The 18913-nt window shown below is 36.2% G+C and overlaps 1 long non-coding RNA gene across 1 annotated transcript in view; it reads left to right on the top strand.

Annotated features, from left to right (window-relative positions):
- Positions 1 to 3556: 3556 nt before the first annotated feature.
- The window catches only part of LOC124169410, a 196530-nt gene continuing 181173 nt past the window's right edge, over positions 3557 to 18913 (top strand). Inside the window, exon 1 of the long non-coding RNA XR_006867123.1 lies at positions 3557 to 5459. This is a non-coding gene — a long non-coding RNA (uncharacterized LOC124169410). The remainder of the gene's footprint in view (positions 5460 to 18913) is intronic.

The raw sequence follows: 18913 nt of genomic DNA, 5'->3' as shown, positions 1-18913 counted from the left end.
TGATATGTAAATAAATGTTGCAGGTGACAATAATGTTTTGACCAAAAGTTATCATTTTTTCTTCGGATCAATGGAATAATTTATATTAAATTGTCAGTACACCATGATAACATTTTCTCGTAAAATTTCCATGAAAATTTATTTTTTTACCATAGGCAGTCGTGTTAATTTTTTGTGCAATATGTCACATTTTCATAAAATGAAAATTTTTAATTTTTATTTTGTATTTTGCGATTACATTATTGAGAAAACGCGACAGTTTCACAAAACTCCGCTGCTGAATTTTGCTGACTAACCTAAAGCAAAAGAGAAAATCCGAGAAAAGAGTTTATACCGCATCCATTTTTACTCAGTTTGTGGCATCGAAATTCTCTACAAATTCGAAACTGCTGAGAGCTTCAAACTTAGAAAATTTTCGCTGATAACTATTTTTTAATTTACATTCATTCTCTCAAGGGAATGAAAGGTTTAATAGTTTAGGGAAATAGACTATTCAAAGCCTCAAAAAGGTCTATCTTTCATAAGCGACTTCTATCCGGTGCAAACGTGGTAGTGGTGAAAGAAAGGTTTAATAGTTTAGGGAAATAGACTATTCAAAACCTCAAAAAGGTCTACCTTTCATAGGCGACTTCTATCCGGTGCAAACGTGGTAGGGAGCAGATACATTGGGGGAGAGAAAAAAACGTAGGAGGCATTTTAGGGTCGGAATTCTCATAACTCATTATGCACTGGACGTAGAAAACTTATTGATAGTGTAAATCCATGTTTTTTTAATTTATTATAAATGCAAAATCCAATTGAATTTTATATAAATTTTACGAATATATTAATAAATATAATTAAAAATCAAGGTAATTTTTTGCCGGAAAATATCATTTAACACTAAGACCAACTATGGATTATACAATGTCAATGTATCCGTACTAAGATTTTATTCTCAAATGTCCTTCGTCATTAGTGTTTGGGAAGTATTATGCATCCTGTGTTAGAACTCGTTTTTGGTCGAGCTTTCTTTTGTAGAACGGAAGCATGAAAATATAGTTTTATTTAACCAACCTAAAGAGTAACGCCTGAATTAAACATTTTGCCAGAAGTTTTTCGTAATATTCAATTTTAAAATCTGATTATTTAGCTGCAAATTTTATTTTTTTAGCACAAACAGTCTTGAAGATACAGCCTGGTACAATGTGGTACCGGTAGGCCCCTTAAGGAGTCAAAAAATCGAAATGCAAATGAAAAAACCGTTAAATATTTTCTATTTTTCAGAAGAAGAAAGATTCATTCATCATTCATCCAAAATAACTCAAAAATGTCAAATCTTGCTTAAAAAGCAAACTTATCCGAAAAACGTAATTATAAACATGCTTATCAGTTTAAAACTCTCAAAATCCCAAACAATTACAATATATAACAAAAAAGGATCGTTTAGTATTGCACTACCAGCTGGTACCATACGGTACAGCTAGGCATTAACGGGTTAATTAAGAGTACCTAAAGTTCTATGAAATTCAAACTTAAAATTTTAGCAGAATTTTAAATTTAAAACCTTTTGCGGGCCCTTAAATTTAAAATATTCCCTATTATGGAAAGGAAAACCTCATTAGTATGATGATAATTCTAAACCTTAAAAATGTCTGCCTTCCATTGGTGAGTTCACGAAGGCTCATTCATACGTGGCAGCTAGCAAATGCGACGCGACATGGGAAAATGGGATCCTGAAGGGGGGTTTAATATAATTCGTTGACCAGTGAACACTAAACTACATAGTGATAGGATACACTCATGCGTACTTAAATATTCCAAGAAATTCGACGTTCATCGCCATTTGATTTTAAGTAAATATTGCAAATGATAACTGTGTTTTGGCTAACATTAACCACTCATCCCTTGCACCACCGGTACAATTTTGAGAAAATAAGGAGTAAATCATTGGGAAATCTTTCCGGTAAAATTTTCATGCCTGTATCTTTACCATGAGCGGTGTAGTAATATTTGTATGGCAAATTTTCTATAAATTCTATTTGGTTTCCTTTTTTATGATTACAAAATTTGTTGGAATATAATTAAATTTATCTATACTTCCTAAATTGCTAATTTTGTTAGTTATTTTACGTAGGATAAATAAACTCTACAGGGCGCATATGAAACCTTGAAAATGCTTTTGATTCTGTGAATTTTCCCAAATGAGCAAAATTCTCACTACTGGCTTCTATTGGCCAGCGCAAACCAGCAGTGGAAATATGTGAAACCGTCGCTCTTACAGAAATAATTAGCAAAATAAAAAAATAACTATTTAATGTTCAAAAACATAGATTTTCCACGCAAATATAAATATGAGTTCGCATGGCATACTTAATGCTTTCGCTCAGCGTTTAAAAGTGCCTAACATAATCTACAAATTATTAACAATTACCATGTAATCAACTTTTATTTAAAAATCTTTTACATTTGGGGATTCAATGATCTAGATACAGGCGCTCCTCGACTTACGACGGGGTTACGTTTCGAATATTTGATCGTCGGCCGGATTTGTCGTAAGTATGAAATGAACTCAGATATTAAATTATCTACAAGCCAAAATAAAGCCTTTAGCGTTGCTCTGCCGAGTGACGTATATTTTCTCAGTAAAGTACTCGTACTTATTATGCTTCATACTTAAACAGATATAAAAATATTGATAAAAATGAATGAAATAGTCGCGTTAGGAAGACGTTGCCACTATATACATGCGATTGTTGTGGACTTTGGAAGAAGAAATTATGAGGAATTTCATCTAAAATGTTTGCGTAATATCTTGGCCGTCCTCCGGGTAGTCGTGAGTCCAGATTTCATAACGTCTGTCTTGCAAAAATCTAGAAATAGTTGTTACTTTATCTGTTTTTTATTCAGTACTTGATGGTAAATACTTTAAAAACTTGAAACTGTTGAAACTTGGAAACTTTTTGCTGACAATCACCGTCAAACTTAAAATAATTCACTCCCGAGAAATTAAGTCTTAAGAAGGACATTGTAACTGCTAGAAACTTGAAGCTAGTAAAATTTTCGCTGATTATCGCTTGTTAATTTTTTAAAGTTCTCTTCAGAGAAACAAAAAGGCTTAAGTAGTATAAAGAGTCGGACCGTTGAAAACCTCGAAAAGGTCTTCCTTCCATGGGCGAGATCTCTTAGGCGCATACGTGGCAGGCAGCAGATGCGGCGGTGAGGCAGAGGAAAATCAGGGTGATAGGGAAGGGGTTTCTCACAGGGAACGGAGGGGGAGGGACCCTCAGGGGTGCAGGGTGGGATGGGGTTTTGCGTAGGACGTGCGTGGGTGAGGGCGGACGGAGGGAGGTTATATTTTTTTTCTCATCCACGGGAGGCGCCACTATAACGTTCAGGAGAGTAGCGTTGCGGGGCTCTTATACCCCTCTAGTTCATACCCTCCCCTCCCCCCCTCCTTCCCCCCCTCAACCCCCCACCTCAACCCACCGCCCAGCCTCCAATTCCCCTCCGAGTTTGCTCCGCAAGAGAGGAGAATGTTTCTCCGCTTACAGTAATTCACGAGCGTCGGCGGGAGCAGGACCGTCAGACTCCGCCAAGTTCAAAAGCGCGCTCGATTCTTCCTCGTCCATCAGGTTGGTTATCAGTCAAACCACCCTGAAGGCTCGGCTTCGAACACCTGCTCCATCAAGCGAAAGGGCCAGAGATCTTACACTTCCTGTTCATCGGGTTGGGGCTGTGGCTCCCCATTCTGGAGTCTCCGGTTCGTTTTCCAGATCCGTAACCGCATGCCAACAGGTTTCTCGTCTTGTTCATCAGGTTGGTGTCCAGTCATCCCACCCTGAAGGCTCGGCTTCGAACACCTGCTCCGTCAAGCAAAATTTTCAGAGATTAAAACCTCCTGTTCATTGAGTTATTGCCGTTGATTCCCATCCTGGAGTCTCCGTTTCGGTTTCCAGCGCCGCAATCCCATGCCAACAGGTTACTCTTCTTGTTCATCTGATTGGTGACGTGTCATCTGGACCTGAAGACCCCAGTTTGAACACTTGCTCTATCAAACCAAAATCTAACATTTCCAGCTCATTATATTTATAGCGTATTTCCATTCTAAGGGGACTTGTTCGAGCACTTGCTCCATAAAGAAAAAGACAAGAAGTTAACTCTTCTTATTCATCAGTTTGGTGTGCTATCTTCCTACACTGAAGGCACCAGTTTGAACCATTGCTCCATCAACCAAAGTACCAGAAGCCTAAACTCTCTGACTATCAGGTGGGAAAGTAGTTCCTCAACCTCGGCTCGAATAATTTCCACCTACCCAACTACCAAAAGACAACTGTGCACAACATTGATGGGACATCTTCCCACCCAGTTCAAATAGTAACTATATTGGTGTTGTAGTAATCAAGCCAAAGGATCCCAGTTGAAATAGTAACTCCATTCACTGAGGACTGAAAGTGCAGCTTTTAAGTAAGTGTTGGATTCCAGTTTTGAAGAGCCTGCATGTGCTGCGTTGTTGTGGCGTTTCGGTAGAATTCCGACTTCGAATAGCAGACCTGACAGAAGAATTTGGTGTGGCCTGACGCACTTTCTATGAGAGGTATTTGAGAAGATTATCTCAGAATTTTCTAACTTTCCGTAAGATAAGAATTTAATTGGTGAAATCACTAAAGGAGAATCTATCAAGCGTTCTTTTCTAAACTTCCCATAGGCTATTTGTTGTGAGAAAGACTTCTTTACCTGTCTCATCCCGTCACTATTCCTGTTTAAACTTGGTTACTAATCTCTACTGGTTTATAAAAAAAATGACTGGCATTTAATCTTTTACCATCTCATGTAAGGTTCTGTATGATTACAGCCTTAAGCCCCATCGCGAAGTATACCTAACCCCGCCTGCTTACCCTTCCCAGAATTCTCTGTTCCCATTGGAGTCTCGGGACCCATTCAACAACTGTTGCCTACGCATGCCTACTACCCTTCCCTTGGTGCTTCGTCAACTCCCCACGCAGGAGACGCAAGAATCTCTCGCATCCAGCGACGCCCTCACCCCATTTGACTCTGTGAACTTTTGTTGAGTGCACGTGAATGCTTTGAAGCCGGACTCCGAAGGAAACCGCTTATCTCTTCGCGGCCGCGTCGACCGCTCTCCGCGGGGGATTTCTGCGATAAATCCGGGCAAAGTTGGGGAGGTGTTCAGAGCGAACCCCTTCCAAAGCGTACTGTTGAGTGCAGGGAATCGTGCTTCATTTTTTTCGCTCACCGCCGAGGCCAGTTTGGTCGGACTCCCGGCTGAGCATGGAAACTTGAGTTCGCAGTTGGGTCGTGCGTAAGCTCAGCTTACTTTTCGCCGGCGGCGGACCGCTGAGCGGGTGTTGACCCCTGGATCGCCGCCCCTGGCAGAGCGGCGGCGTCGCCTCGAGAGATTTTTTTCCATCCCTGCGGGGACCTGTTTGTGGCAGCTGGATATTTTTCTCCGTGAAGAGGTATGTCACTTCTAACATTGTCCTTTGCCTTCTCTACGTCGATGTTTCCCCATAAGCAGTTTTTTATCGATGGGTACAAAATTTTCGAAATCCGCAAAATGTTATCGTTACGAGCTTTATCACAATGCAGCCGAAATATTTTACCGTAATTCTTCGATAAAATTATGAAGAACAAATTGCCAAAGAATACTGAGTCCGGCAGCTATTTTGCCGTAGAGTTTCATCGCTTGGATTATTAATTTTTGTTTCTAATGATGTAATAATTTTCCCTCTTTACGAATTGTCTAGATAAAATAGATATTAACTATGCAATCTATAGACAGTATGAGATTATTGCCCCAAAATAAAGTCATTCGATGTGATGGCTGAGTAATTTAACCACTCATTTATATGATTGAGAATTCACGTATTTGTTTACACGCAAACTGGTGAACTCGTTTCTCGCATAAACATAGTTTTTGATTAATTCCAACATTTAAAATATTTTATGCGCCTTTCAATATTTTTGCAGCATGTTATACCATTGATTGTCCATGGGAGTTACATAAACTTCTCTCTTAACGTATTCTTCGTGTAAATTCATGCGTTGTCACTGATGAAGCACATTCGAGTGACATTTGTAACGCGTTTTATTTTTTCGATGCAATACCACCTATACCATTTTTATACTATCAACGTCATAATTGTCCTCGTCGTGCATTGATTGAAAGTTAGATATTCGTTTGCGCGATCTATGAGGAATTGACCATTTATAAGGTACTTACGGCTTTAAATTTTTATTATTTGAAGTACTTAACGTGTGCATTTTCCCATTTTATTGCATGTATCAATTATGACAGAAGATGTCACGGCTATGGCCAATGTTTTGGCATTTGGGTGTTAGTGATTTTGATGATAAAATAGTCCACGCATGTACCAAAGATAGAAATTTGATTTTAAAAATATTTGACCAAAGCGGGATAATTTACCATTCAATTAATTTTTTTCACAACGACCGACAGCCATTGGTGCCAATATATTTGCAACTGTTTGCATATGACGTTATTTGTTTCGTGCCGTGCTTTGTTGAACAACGTATGTACCTACAATAAAAAAATATTTTTTTAAACGCCGTTCCACAATAGAGCATCAAATTACGTAGATATTAGTCGGAATGAAAGCCTTTTTGGAAATTTCCTCGTGTAAAAGCAAAAATGCCTTTATTCCTTCTGATATCAGCGACCAAATTTGACTAAGGTGATTGGTTACTTAGGAACCGCCTTCATCACATCCAGTGCCACTTCGACTCTTAAGTATTCGACTATTATCCTAAATACACCAAAGGATGAAGTTCGCCATGAAAAAATATTTGACTTAGCCGGGATTTGAACCCGGATCTCCCGATTGCCGGTCAGGTGTGCTACCAGTTACACCACCAAGCCATCTTCTCAGAGCGAACTTCGGGATGGGTTTTACCGAACAAGATGTTGAGTTGATGGCGAACTTCATCCTTTGGTGTATTTAACTTTGCACCCGTGCGCGTGACTGCGTACAAAGTCACTTGTTCCTTCAGTGCTTTATTATCCTAAACTTCAGCCCAAACTAAGACTGACGTTTCTACAGCCCAAAAGACTATCCCTAATTTCCATCACTACCACATTAAAGGGTAAATTCTACCCAATTATACGCCAGTCGCTGGTATGAAAATCGGCTTAGTATCGGAGTTTTTTTCAGTCTTATGGCCACGCATTGAGACATTTTAGTATAGTGTTGTCTTCGAGCGAAGATTATTTTGAAGAATTGATATTTTTTACATACCTAGTGGAACAACATAAATGTCATTAATGCCGGATACTTTTTATTTGCATATACTTTTCCGTCCTTTACCTTATCTCTACTTTATACTTTTAATTCCATCATGACTTTTATACGTTCTGCCTTCATTTGGAAGGTTTCATGCGCCGTAACCGTCTCCCGCCGCCTAGGAGTAAGCAAGAATCATATTCGGAAGTGGTTTCCACACATCTTATTGGTCCATGGTCTTATTTAAAAATGTTATTGTAAAAATTTACCCATTCAAAATTTCCATTAGCCCCGACACTACGGTTTCTCAAGGGTTATATGGGATTTATAATCGGGCATGTTACGAATAGGGTCGTCCTCTTTTGAATAAGTTATTCTTATAGCCATTTTATAGGCACCAATAATAGCCTTATCTAACCGTGCTTGGTATGTTACTGTTTCGTATTGGACACACGCGAGCGTGGTATCTTTGACTTGAGAGTGGCACTTGGCTGCTGACCGAATATTCCCAGGTTAGAATTCTGAGTATAGCCGATCTTTACTCTATGCAAAAATCATTGAAATTCGAGGTGTTTCAAGGTAAGAAACTTCCCCATCCCCTATTATAAATGTGTAAATTTTCACTGTAGTGGCTTAGTCATGGGTGAGCTCTACCCTCACCTTTTTAACCCAACCTTCTGGCTGAATCACTGAGTTAGCGAATTGATATGCAAAGAACTAAATGGAAGTAACTACCCCATCCCCTATTGTCAATTTGTGAAGTTAAACGTGTGTGGCTTAGGCTTGGTTGAGCTCTGCCCTAACCTAACCAATCAAGGCTGAATCGTGGAATTACTGAATTGATATACAAAGCACTTAGTCGATGCTACTACATAGCTTGGTTATAACTGCAGCATTTTCGTATGACATTTTAAAATTTAAAAAAAGAAAAAAATCATAAAGCATTCCTTCAAGTAATTTTTCCTGTAGATTGTCATCCAAGAAAGTATTTGTGATTTCTCAACAGCTCCCTACTGGCTCAATTTATGTTTCCTTTTCGCCAACAAATTATTTTCGTAATTAAATTCGTCCTTTCTCGATTGAATTGGCTTGCGAAACCAATCTCCCAGGTTCTAGCCATTTTTAGATTGGTATCTCTGGTATTTAATCGTTAATCAGGCAAAGAAGGTCTTTGGTTAGATAAAGGTAAATAATGATAACAGATAATAAGGGAAAAAACGTTGGCAGGCTCCGTAAAACAAACAGAACCTAATTAGGTAGGTGGAAGAGTTCACAGACTCAGTTGCGCACGCAAAATGAAGTAAGGTTTATCGAGATAGCGTGTTTTAGAAAATTGTTGATGTTGTCGGGTTCTGAAACCTTATCCTAACTAAGGTACATGTGCTTCCGGGTCAAAGATCTAATGTCAAACCTGTTGCTTGCGTTGTCACCTTCGTTGAATAATTTAACGTAATATCCCTACCAAATTGTGACCCATTTAGGCTTTAAATAGATCCGGAAAATAAATTGGTATAGACGCTTTGTAGCATTAAAAAATAGGTTTGATGAATATGATGTATCAGAAGCGGGAAAGATACAATGTTTTTCGGTTATTGCAAATAATATTTTGTCCACAAAATATATTTGTTATCTACTCAGTTTTTTCCTTTGGGCCACATGATGGTTTTCAGTAATAATTAATTCCATTTTCACATAGTTGAAAAAACATGATAATTTTTGTCAAAAAGTGGAGCTTAGTACCCTTGAAAAAAAAGCATGTATTATCAAAACCGAGGAACACTCCTCTCTTTTATAACTGACAAAAACGAGAATGTTCTGCTGTTGAAAACGTACCAAGAGCAACACAAACCTATATTGTGAATCGGAAATAGAGCTGGTGATGCATTTGTTCTTAAAGAATATATACATCATTTCGAATTTGGGGAGAAAAAATTCGTAAATATAAACTCTGCCTATTGTAGCGGTATGAAACCGCAAAAAAATATATATAAATTGTAAGATTTTTTAACATGCTGTGAGGTTGAATAAATTGAAATCAACCTTCAATGCTCTTTGTGAAAAATTACCAATGTTTTTTACCTGAAAGGAATAATCTGTTAGGCTTTAATGAATCAGATGTTGCAAGTGTTGATAGAATCACAGTATTTTTGAGATATCTTATTGCATTGTTGTCAGGTTTCGGATCAGGTGTGATGTAAAGAATTGAATGCTATATTTGCTTAAACTCGGAAGCATAAAACGAAATAGCAAATCTTAATCTGTTGAAATACCGGTTTTTTCAGAAGTTAAAGATGATTGTGAACGCGTGTATAATTCAACACGCTTCTCAAAAGTAAACCGTATCTTTCTTGTAGCCGTTGGAATTGTCAATATCCTAATAAAAACCCCTTTTTCATAATAATGCTGGATTTCTTTGGTTTCTTTCATATGTTATGAGCCCCTAAGAATGTATGGTTTTTTAAACTCCGCCATATGACGAACAGCACTGGTCGTGGCGTCCTTGGTACAATATTATCCATGCTTTTCCATCTTTGACGGAAGTTCCTGATAAATACATTTGAAAAAATATCTATTTTTATGACGAAACAAAATCTTTAAACAGTAGGAATACAATGACACGAACTTCGTTCCCCTAAATTCTTACCTTTTGAAAACTTCTTTATTTTTACGCCATACCATTTCAAATAGGAAGCTTCCACGATGAAAGGTGTAGCCTTATGCTACGGAACGACTGACTTCGGGTCCAAATTTAGGGTGGAGCTTTTGAATGCCACCAGCATAGAATCCTGCGAAGAGATCCAGGGAAAGGAATTGATCCCCCGACCTTCAATGTGTGGGCTGCACATGTCTGTGGCTTAGTGCAGGCAGAGCTCTGACCTAACCTATCCATACCAACCTTCGGGTTGCAGGGGTGAGCGAGTAAAAATTTCAGTTATTACCTCACGTATTTGTATTATAATGGGCGAAATATATAATTTTGTAATTCTATATCTACAAATTAGATGCAAAACTCGACATATGTTTCATAGCTCTCTTATCATCTATTTGTGTTTACTGAAGAAAAGTAGATACATAAATATTTTTATATTAATTTAAACTATGGATAAGTTCTTCCATATTGTATAGACCGATTAAATAACTTTATCATTGTCCTTTAGGCAAATGGGAGTAACATCTCTTTTTCAATGGGGCTTCAAGGGAAGTTTCACCGACATATAGAATCCACCACTAAGCAATGCGTATTCGAAGGGAAGGTATCTGGCGGAAATACCCAATCTAAATGGCTAAATCTAAATAAAAAAAAGTAGTTCAGAAAGATTATAAATTTATTTTTGGGTGTTAAACCAACTAAAGTGATATGATACAGTAGTAACATGATAAGTTTAATTTTGAGCGCGAGATATCGGTGATGTTTACGTCAACAAGATAACAGAGGAATGAACATCATAAACAGTGTAGCTAATCGTTACGTGTGTGATAACCTAGTATCAAATAAAAAGCATTTTCGGAGACTGGAAATCAACGGTAAGGGATTTATTTATGTATTTATAAATGTAGAGTGGTAACTGGTTGATTTCGATTATAAATTTCGATTAAAACTTTTAAATCCATCTGTCCTCAGTACCTATTCAACTCTTTCACTTTTAAAAAGAACATAATAAGTCGCTTAACGCGCTCCCAGCATATTGATCTACAGATTCCCCAGCACAAAACCGAAATATATCATAAATCTTACGTAGCTACAGTATCAAGGCATTGGAATGCACTCCCGGAAGATATTAAATCAAGTCAATCTTTAACTAGTTTCAAAATTAAATTATTCAAACACTTAATTCTAAAAACTGAAGAATCTTCCTAAGCACATTGTATCCTAAATTTAGTTTTAATTTAGCTCATTGTTATTAATAATATGTACGATATGTCAATTCCTCCTGTGTATGAGTGTAAATTTATATATTTCCTGTAATTAGTAATCAGACTTAGGATGTCCAAATTGTATGCTACTATGTAACACGGTACAGTCACTTGTTCTTTTATACTTTGTGAACTTACTCTATGTTTTTCAAAAAATTCATTTTGCCCCAGATCAACACTGTTTCATGTTTCATGCCTTGTTATGTATCGAGTGGAAGTTATTGTTGCTATGGGGAAGATACTATTTTTTTCTATTCTATGTAATATTTCTGCTGTACCTAAGTCTTTGTTATTTTTTTTATTTATTACTGTCTTCTTATCATATAAAAAAAGCTAAATTTTTATTTCTGTAAAGTCTTTAGGACCTTGAAGGTCTACGATAATAAACGTTTATTATTATTATTATTATAAATTTTCCGATGTAAAAGTGCTGTGTACATTATGCTATGAACATTACTCATGTGCGAACATAGTCATAAATCAGCTAATAATCGGCTGATCTAATTTTCAAATTTTCCTCTTCCATCCAAGATTTATTTATTAAAATGATGATTCTATATTACGAATTTTACTAAACGGTGATTTGAAACTATTTGGCCGCAAGGACACGAAGATACAACAGCTATTCATTCACATTATCTTGTTCATTATGTAAATTTAGAGTATTTTGAAAGACTTACTGTATATAAAGCTTATTATGCCTACAACTATTAACGCAAATTGTGAGAAATATTTTATTCAATTAATCAGTTTACCATAGGATTTTAAAAAAAATCAATAATTCTATAAAAGGTCTTCCTTGTTTTTTTTTATCATTTCTACGACACAGCAATTTTCAAGGGCTGTTTCATGATATTTTTAAGAAAATAAAATTAGTCACAAATGTTATTCATATCAAAACGTTTCTCATTCTTGAAAGGCAATTATTTTTATTAAATGGCACATACGTACTAATGATTTAGATTCATGCATTAAAATTTGAGAAGAGTTACCGTCGTTACTTAGCTTGTTGTTTTTCCAAATCGATTAATAACGGTTAAATTCAACTTCTAGAAATAATAGCGTATGCATCCCTGCTTTTTTTGACAACCCGGTAGAAGCCGACTTAATATATTACATCAGTAAATCACTTTTTCAGTTATGTGTCATTTACGATCCATTTTCTCCATTGGTGATTTATTTTAACAAACAGATCCATGTTTGAAGGAAATTTCCATTACCAAGGGATATTCTTTTAAAACTCTCGTCTCTGCTTAAAAGGTTATATCATTTCCGACTTTGATTATCGTGGGAATCGTTAGCAGCCAGTAGTTAACAAAGTTAGTATTTAACCGGGAAAATACCTACTTTATTACCCTGTGTACTTAAAACAATACAAGGTGCAACTGCTTTTGGAGAACGTGACTACCACCGGAAAACGTGAATTATTCTACTTTTAGTATCAATTAGAGGAGTACTTCATCCGGAAGTTGATGAGTTTTATTTCTCGTTTCCACTTCGGCTTAAAAGCCCTTAACAGCTCTGGTAAAATGTTTCATGTAGTTTAAAAATAATTATTTTCGCAAATTCATCATGCCTTAACTAAAGTAAATTATGGTACCCCTGCACCAAGGGATAATTACATATTTTTATGGTCTAATGAGTTTTAATTTACGAAATGGACTTGAAGCACTTGGTGACATCGTCAGGTGAATTTTTAGATGCAAATGCCAAAATAAACGAAACCTGTGTTACGAATAATTATCTTAACATCGGGCCACTAAAAAGCGTAATCTTTATTTCCTTCACTTCAGGATCTATATAGTACCATGGTGTTCAACGCCACGTAAAACGTTTTTTTTTACAAATTACCAATACGTATATACCAATATTTTTCGATCATAGCAATTGAATTACTAGGTTGAATTACGTTTTAATGTGCTTCACAAATTGTTTCGAAACTTATTACCTTATTATTGTTAAAAATTATTAAACATATTATTGTGTTGGCATTCTGGTTTGGAAATAACAAACAATCCCATCTAATTCGTTAGATAAATTAGCTTGTATTATTTCATGCTGTAAAAACGTGCTTTGTGGTGATGTTTTGAGCTAATTAATATTATAATCACAGTTTGTGCGTTCAATTAAAAATTTTACTTTCAATTTTCCACTAAATCCTTAATTTCTAAGTAAATTTCAATGCATAAACGCGGATAAATTTATATTTTAAACCTATGAACTGTGTTATAGATTAGTAAATGTAGTAGCTTAAACAAAACTTTAACTCACGTCAGGCAAATTTCTCGTGTTACGCACCCATTTCTTTCTTGTTTTTTTTCGTATTCTTTTGTAGGGTAAACAGCTGGTCATATTCCGACACAAGCCTGTCGAGATGGCTAGTAGGAAAGTATGTACTATCGTTTTCAGTATCATGTAGTCACCCACGTATCCTATTTTGCTGATGGGGCCGAGTAAGTAAAAACTTGGAGGTTTGACACGTAAGGCAATGTGCATCCTTTGCTTTTGCGCCACCTAGAGGCGACAAGGCCGGACTAGCGAAATTGGAGTCAAACCTTGAGCACGTATGACACTTTCCAATTTATTGGCCAATAAATCGGCGTACAATATTGTTTACAATATTGGGCGTTACGTACCGTACGACACGTATCAATATTTGCACCAATATTTGCCGCCGAAATAGTTTTCTAATGTCCCACTAGAGAGCGCCATTGTATTGCAATTATTTTACGTTGCATAAGCATTCGTGTGAATTGTACGCTTCAATCAATAGTGAAACAACTTCTTTCGTCCACTTTTTAGAAAATTCAAGAAAATTATCGAAAAAAACAATGTTTTACAGCCAAACCTGATGTTTTTCAGAGCTTCTTGTTTTGGCCGCTAGGAGTCAACATAACTGACTTCTGATTGGAGATTGGCCGCGAGAAAATAGAACCTTTACTAAATTCCAAATTGGGCAAGAAATTGTGTCCACTATTGTGAAAAAGATATTGGACTACAATTTGGTATGTGTCAGTTGGATCACAATCCAATATCCAATAGATAGGCCATTAAATTGGGAAGTGTCATGCGGGCTTTCGGGACAAAAGCCCTAACAGATGGAATACACTGAGAAAAATCACGTCCATGCACACGTTAGGCCGTCTGATCGTTTTCTTTCCGGCTACTTGGCGAGGTTTTTCCTCCCTTTAGATTCATATTTCGACTCACCGTTAATTTTTTACGAATACGTGGCTTCGTAGCCGAAAAGGTTTATTCCATACGTGTTAGTTGCGGTGAAGTTCTGTAAGGGCTAAAATCCGATAAAATCATGATATTTTCATTTTGTAAAAGATGCATTCTTAACATCAATAAAGTCGATACAACTGACTCAAGAAAAAGTAAATACTGAATGTTTTTAACGACTTAATACATTAAAATGATGAATTTATCTACGTTAACACATTTATTCCTAAGCACATTTATTCACTGAGAGGAGAAAAAGCAAGGGAAGTGGCAGCTGTTGTATATTTGTGTCCTTGCGGCTAAATACTGTCAAATCTCCGTTGAGTAAAATTCGTGAGATAGAGTCATCATTACAATAAAATTGGTCGTTTAAATATTCAGCAAAATTATTATTTGAAACGATAATACATATAAGAGTAGACCTACTGGGTTGTACATCCAATTTATCAATTTCTCCTTGAGCATATTCCAGATTTTGGACAAATGAAGCTAAAAACCTGGGATATCCATTTCCTCACATTTATGAACTCGCTAAAGCCTATGTAAAGTGCATGAGATGCTTCACAGATAAGTTTCCAAAGTTCGCTGGAAGATGCGTACCGCTTGATTTACGGAGGAAAGATTCTTTTCCGTGTGAATAAATTAGTCTTACCTCCTATTCTTCTTAGGCTCAAGTCTCACCCCTTAGGTGGCGCATAAATCTCAACCGCAAAATGATACGGTGCATGAGATAACGGTCCCGTCTCGCTTTGCGCTAAGAAGTGGTGTTTCCTCATTTCCTCTACGTAAAATTCTTCGATCTCGTACTCCAATAGATTCCACTCATTAGTAATGAGCCCAATGATTTAATGAATTTCAAACACGTAAGAATGTAAACTATTAATACTATGTTTTCAACAATACTATTTATATTTAGTTATATATCTATATTGTGATATAAATACAATAAATACTGCGTAATTTTTACACCAATAATATTGCATTGTATACATACTATGTGTTTTGACGTTATTTATGATATAAATATTTTAACCAACTGTATTTATTAAAAAATTCGGCAAAAATATTATTAAAAACGATAGTACATTTAGATCAACTGAGTTTTACATCCAGTTTGTCAAATTCTTTTTGAGCATGTTCCAAATTTTGGAAACATTTACAAATCTATTTATAAATACGATTTGGGAAAATGTTATTCATTTATGCTATTGATGAATAATATAAGTGTTTATAGCATGAATAACACATAAAAACAGCATAAATACTATAAATACCTTTGGTGAAAACATTACGCATTGATATCTCGCTGAAGACTCATTCACGATCGCCGATTCCTGTAGTGTAGTACATACATAAAATTAGCTAAGGAAGCTATCCATATCCTCAGTTTATCGGAAAAATGTGGCATAAGCATACGCCGCGAAAAGCATTTCGTGGGAGAAACATTAGCAGAAGAAAAAATTATTAAAATATCGTTTGAATAGGTGAAATTGGCGATTAACACGAAATTAGGGTAGGTATTCACGAAAAAAATAGAATTCGCGTTAAAATTTGCGTTGTTGTATTTGTGACTTTTACATTTCATCCCAACTCATTACTTAGGCATTACACTTAGAATGGCCATTTAAGACATTAATCATGACGACTTGTGTCATACTATTTATTGGAGGAGTCAATTCATACGAAGTTTTGAGTTGGTTGTTTTGGGTGACTCATGACGCGCGTGACGCTAGCTCCTCCTGATACGTTTGATATTCGCAATGCTTTTCACCCTGATAACAGAGTTGCTGTTTACATTATTCATGATAAGATTCCCAGATGTTCTCTTGTCAAATTACAGGTATATGAAGGGAAAATTGGGTGAAAAAGTAAATAGAGTTGTTAGATATAAGGATTGGAGAAGATGGACACATAAATTTTTGACCATCAATGAAATAAAATTTTTAACTTTAAAGTGAATTATCATGTTATAATTGGAAGAGATGAAATTTTTTTAGCTAATTCACAAAAGTATCAAATAAATAAAAAATTACAATGCTACTATATGGGCAAATTATTTAAGCTTAGCTCAAGCATTATATTCTATGCCTTCATAAATGCTTTTTAGAGGTAATTTGGCAAATATATAAGCAGCAATAGTACCTAATGAATTCAGGCAAACTTTCCCGCAATTATTCCACATATATCTTAATTTTTTTGTCGTTATAAATAAATAATTCAGTGTTGATATTTTTATAATTTCAAGGAATAATTTTATTCATGAACTTTTCCACGGTATAGTCATTCCAGAAATCTGTAGGATTTCTCAGATATATCGTTATAAGTAAAAATTATATCATTCACTACCAATGTAGCTTTATACGTGCCAACGATAATATACATATTCAATTGTAATCATGGGTTGTGTGTAATGACTGTGATGTTCCCCTCTCAGTTCCACCGCTGATTCCACCGCTGGTTTGTAATGGCAATTAAAGGCTCATGCCTTCGTCAAACGGAGCAGAAACAACGCTCCAAGGCCACAGATAAATGTACGTGATAGTCCCATGTCCCTGAATTCTGTGTTAACAACGCACTGCCGGCTTATTCACACTACACTTAATCGGATGGAGGAAGGTAGTAATTCCAATGCGCAACGAACCTTTCCTCGCCAAATGGGACGTTGAACCAAGGATTCATTGTCCCCTGTTGTAAAGACAAGGTCGGTGTCTACTCCGGGACGTCATCTATTCATGGATAGTCATAATTATTCAACTGCTCCAGCATGCCGTACACCATTCATTATTGTTATTCTACCTCGGAAACTTACGCAGTTATTACTAGAAAAGAATTGCTAGTTTTAACTGGGGCTGAGGTCACTTGTTATTCATAGCACTAAACAATATGCGGAAAATTCAGAGGGTAATATGCATAATAATCTTCTTTTTATTTAAAAATACTAATGATAGCAGCATAACTTTTTCAGGTGAGATATTGCTGATCATCATCATTAGTCAACAATCCTATGATTGGTTTGATACACCTATCCATTCCGCCCTCTTATCCGCTAGCCTTTTTATAGTGACTTATTTCTTCTCTATATATCCTTTTCCTTTATAACCTGTTATTTCTTTTATATCCCGTCCTATGTAACTCATTCAGGGCCTTCCCTTGCCCTTCTTCCCTTACACCTGTCCTTCTATCACTGTTTTCATCAAGCCATCATACCTCATAATGTGACCGACCAAGTTGTCCCGTCTTCTCCTTAAGACTTTTGGAAGACTTTTCTTACCTCAAACTCTCATCAGCACTCCCTCATAATTTTTTACTAGGTCAATCAATTATGTATTCATAATTCTTCGGTTGCACGCTATTGTTGTAATTAATAAATTGAAATTATCCACTGGAAACGTGAATAGCAAATACCTGGGTTTCATTAAATTAAAATACCTATATTAGATGGAATATTTGACCACAACTTTTAATGGTGGGCCTTTTCATTTTTTATCTGCTTCGAAATGAGAAAATAATAACTCGGCTTACTATAGCCACAAGAAAAGCACCTCAGGGATGGTCTGAGAGCATCATGTTGAAGCATCGTCCCTGCCCCTGTCTTCAATGTTTACCTTTTTGGTGATAGAGGATTTTTTGTATTATTCAAGTACTAAACCGATTAAGGTAGGTTTCCATGGAGTAGAAATGAAAAATAAACAGCCTTGGTAACTTTTCACTGGAATTTTTATTGGTACTAATTATTAGTACCAATAAAATACTAAAAATACTAAAAAAACAAATACTAAAAATTATTAGTACCAATAAATATTCCAGTGAAAAGTTACCAAGGCTGTTTATTTTTCATTTCTACTCCATGGAAACCTACCTTAATCGGTTTAGTACTTGAATAATACAAAAAATCCTCTATCACCAAAAAGGTAAACATTGAAGACAGGGGCAGGGACGATGCTTCAACATGATGCTCTCAGGCCATCCCTGAGGTGCTTTTCTTGTGGCTAAAGTAAGCCAAGTAAATTTTAAGAGTTTGTATTGGTACTAATAAAAATTATTAGTGCCAATAAAAATTCCAGTGAAAAGTTACTAAGGTTGTTTATTTTTCATTTCAACATGGACTTTCATAAAGTTAAAGCTGAATCGATTGATTTCTTCCATGGACTACTTAGGATGTATTCGGCTAGCCTCCCCTTCTTTTATGTACCTCCCTCTTCAATTCATAATGAGGCCTACTCCCTTTCATTCTATCTAGAAATCCTTCCTTTCTCTCCATCGTTTATCCAACCTTTTAACCTCCAATACAGTTTCTCCGCTCAGTACCTCCTCCATCCATACTTTCTTTCTCCTCCATTTCACATATAGTAGCTGCCTCTCCTCACCCGTCATGTCCAGAACTTCGTCGTTCTTTCTCCTTTACGACCATATCACCTTCTCCATACCCACATCTCGAACACCTCCAGTCTTCTCTCGTCCTCCTCCATAAGATTCCGCACCGTAGCGCTAAACTTCAGACGGGCTCTGTACTAACCTTCTCTTTTAACTCT

This window comes from Ischnura elegans, chromosome 12 (genome assembly GCF_921293095.1).
Source record: "Ischnura elegans chromosome 12, ioIscEleg1.1, whole genome shotgun sequence".
In the NCBI taxonomy this organism is placed as follows: domain Eukaryota; kingdom Metazoa; phylum Arthropoda; class Insecta; order Odonata; family Coenagrionidae; genus Ischnura; species Ischnura elegans.
This window is presented reverse-complemented; position numbering and strand designations above follow the sequence as displayed.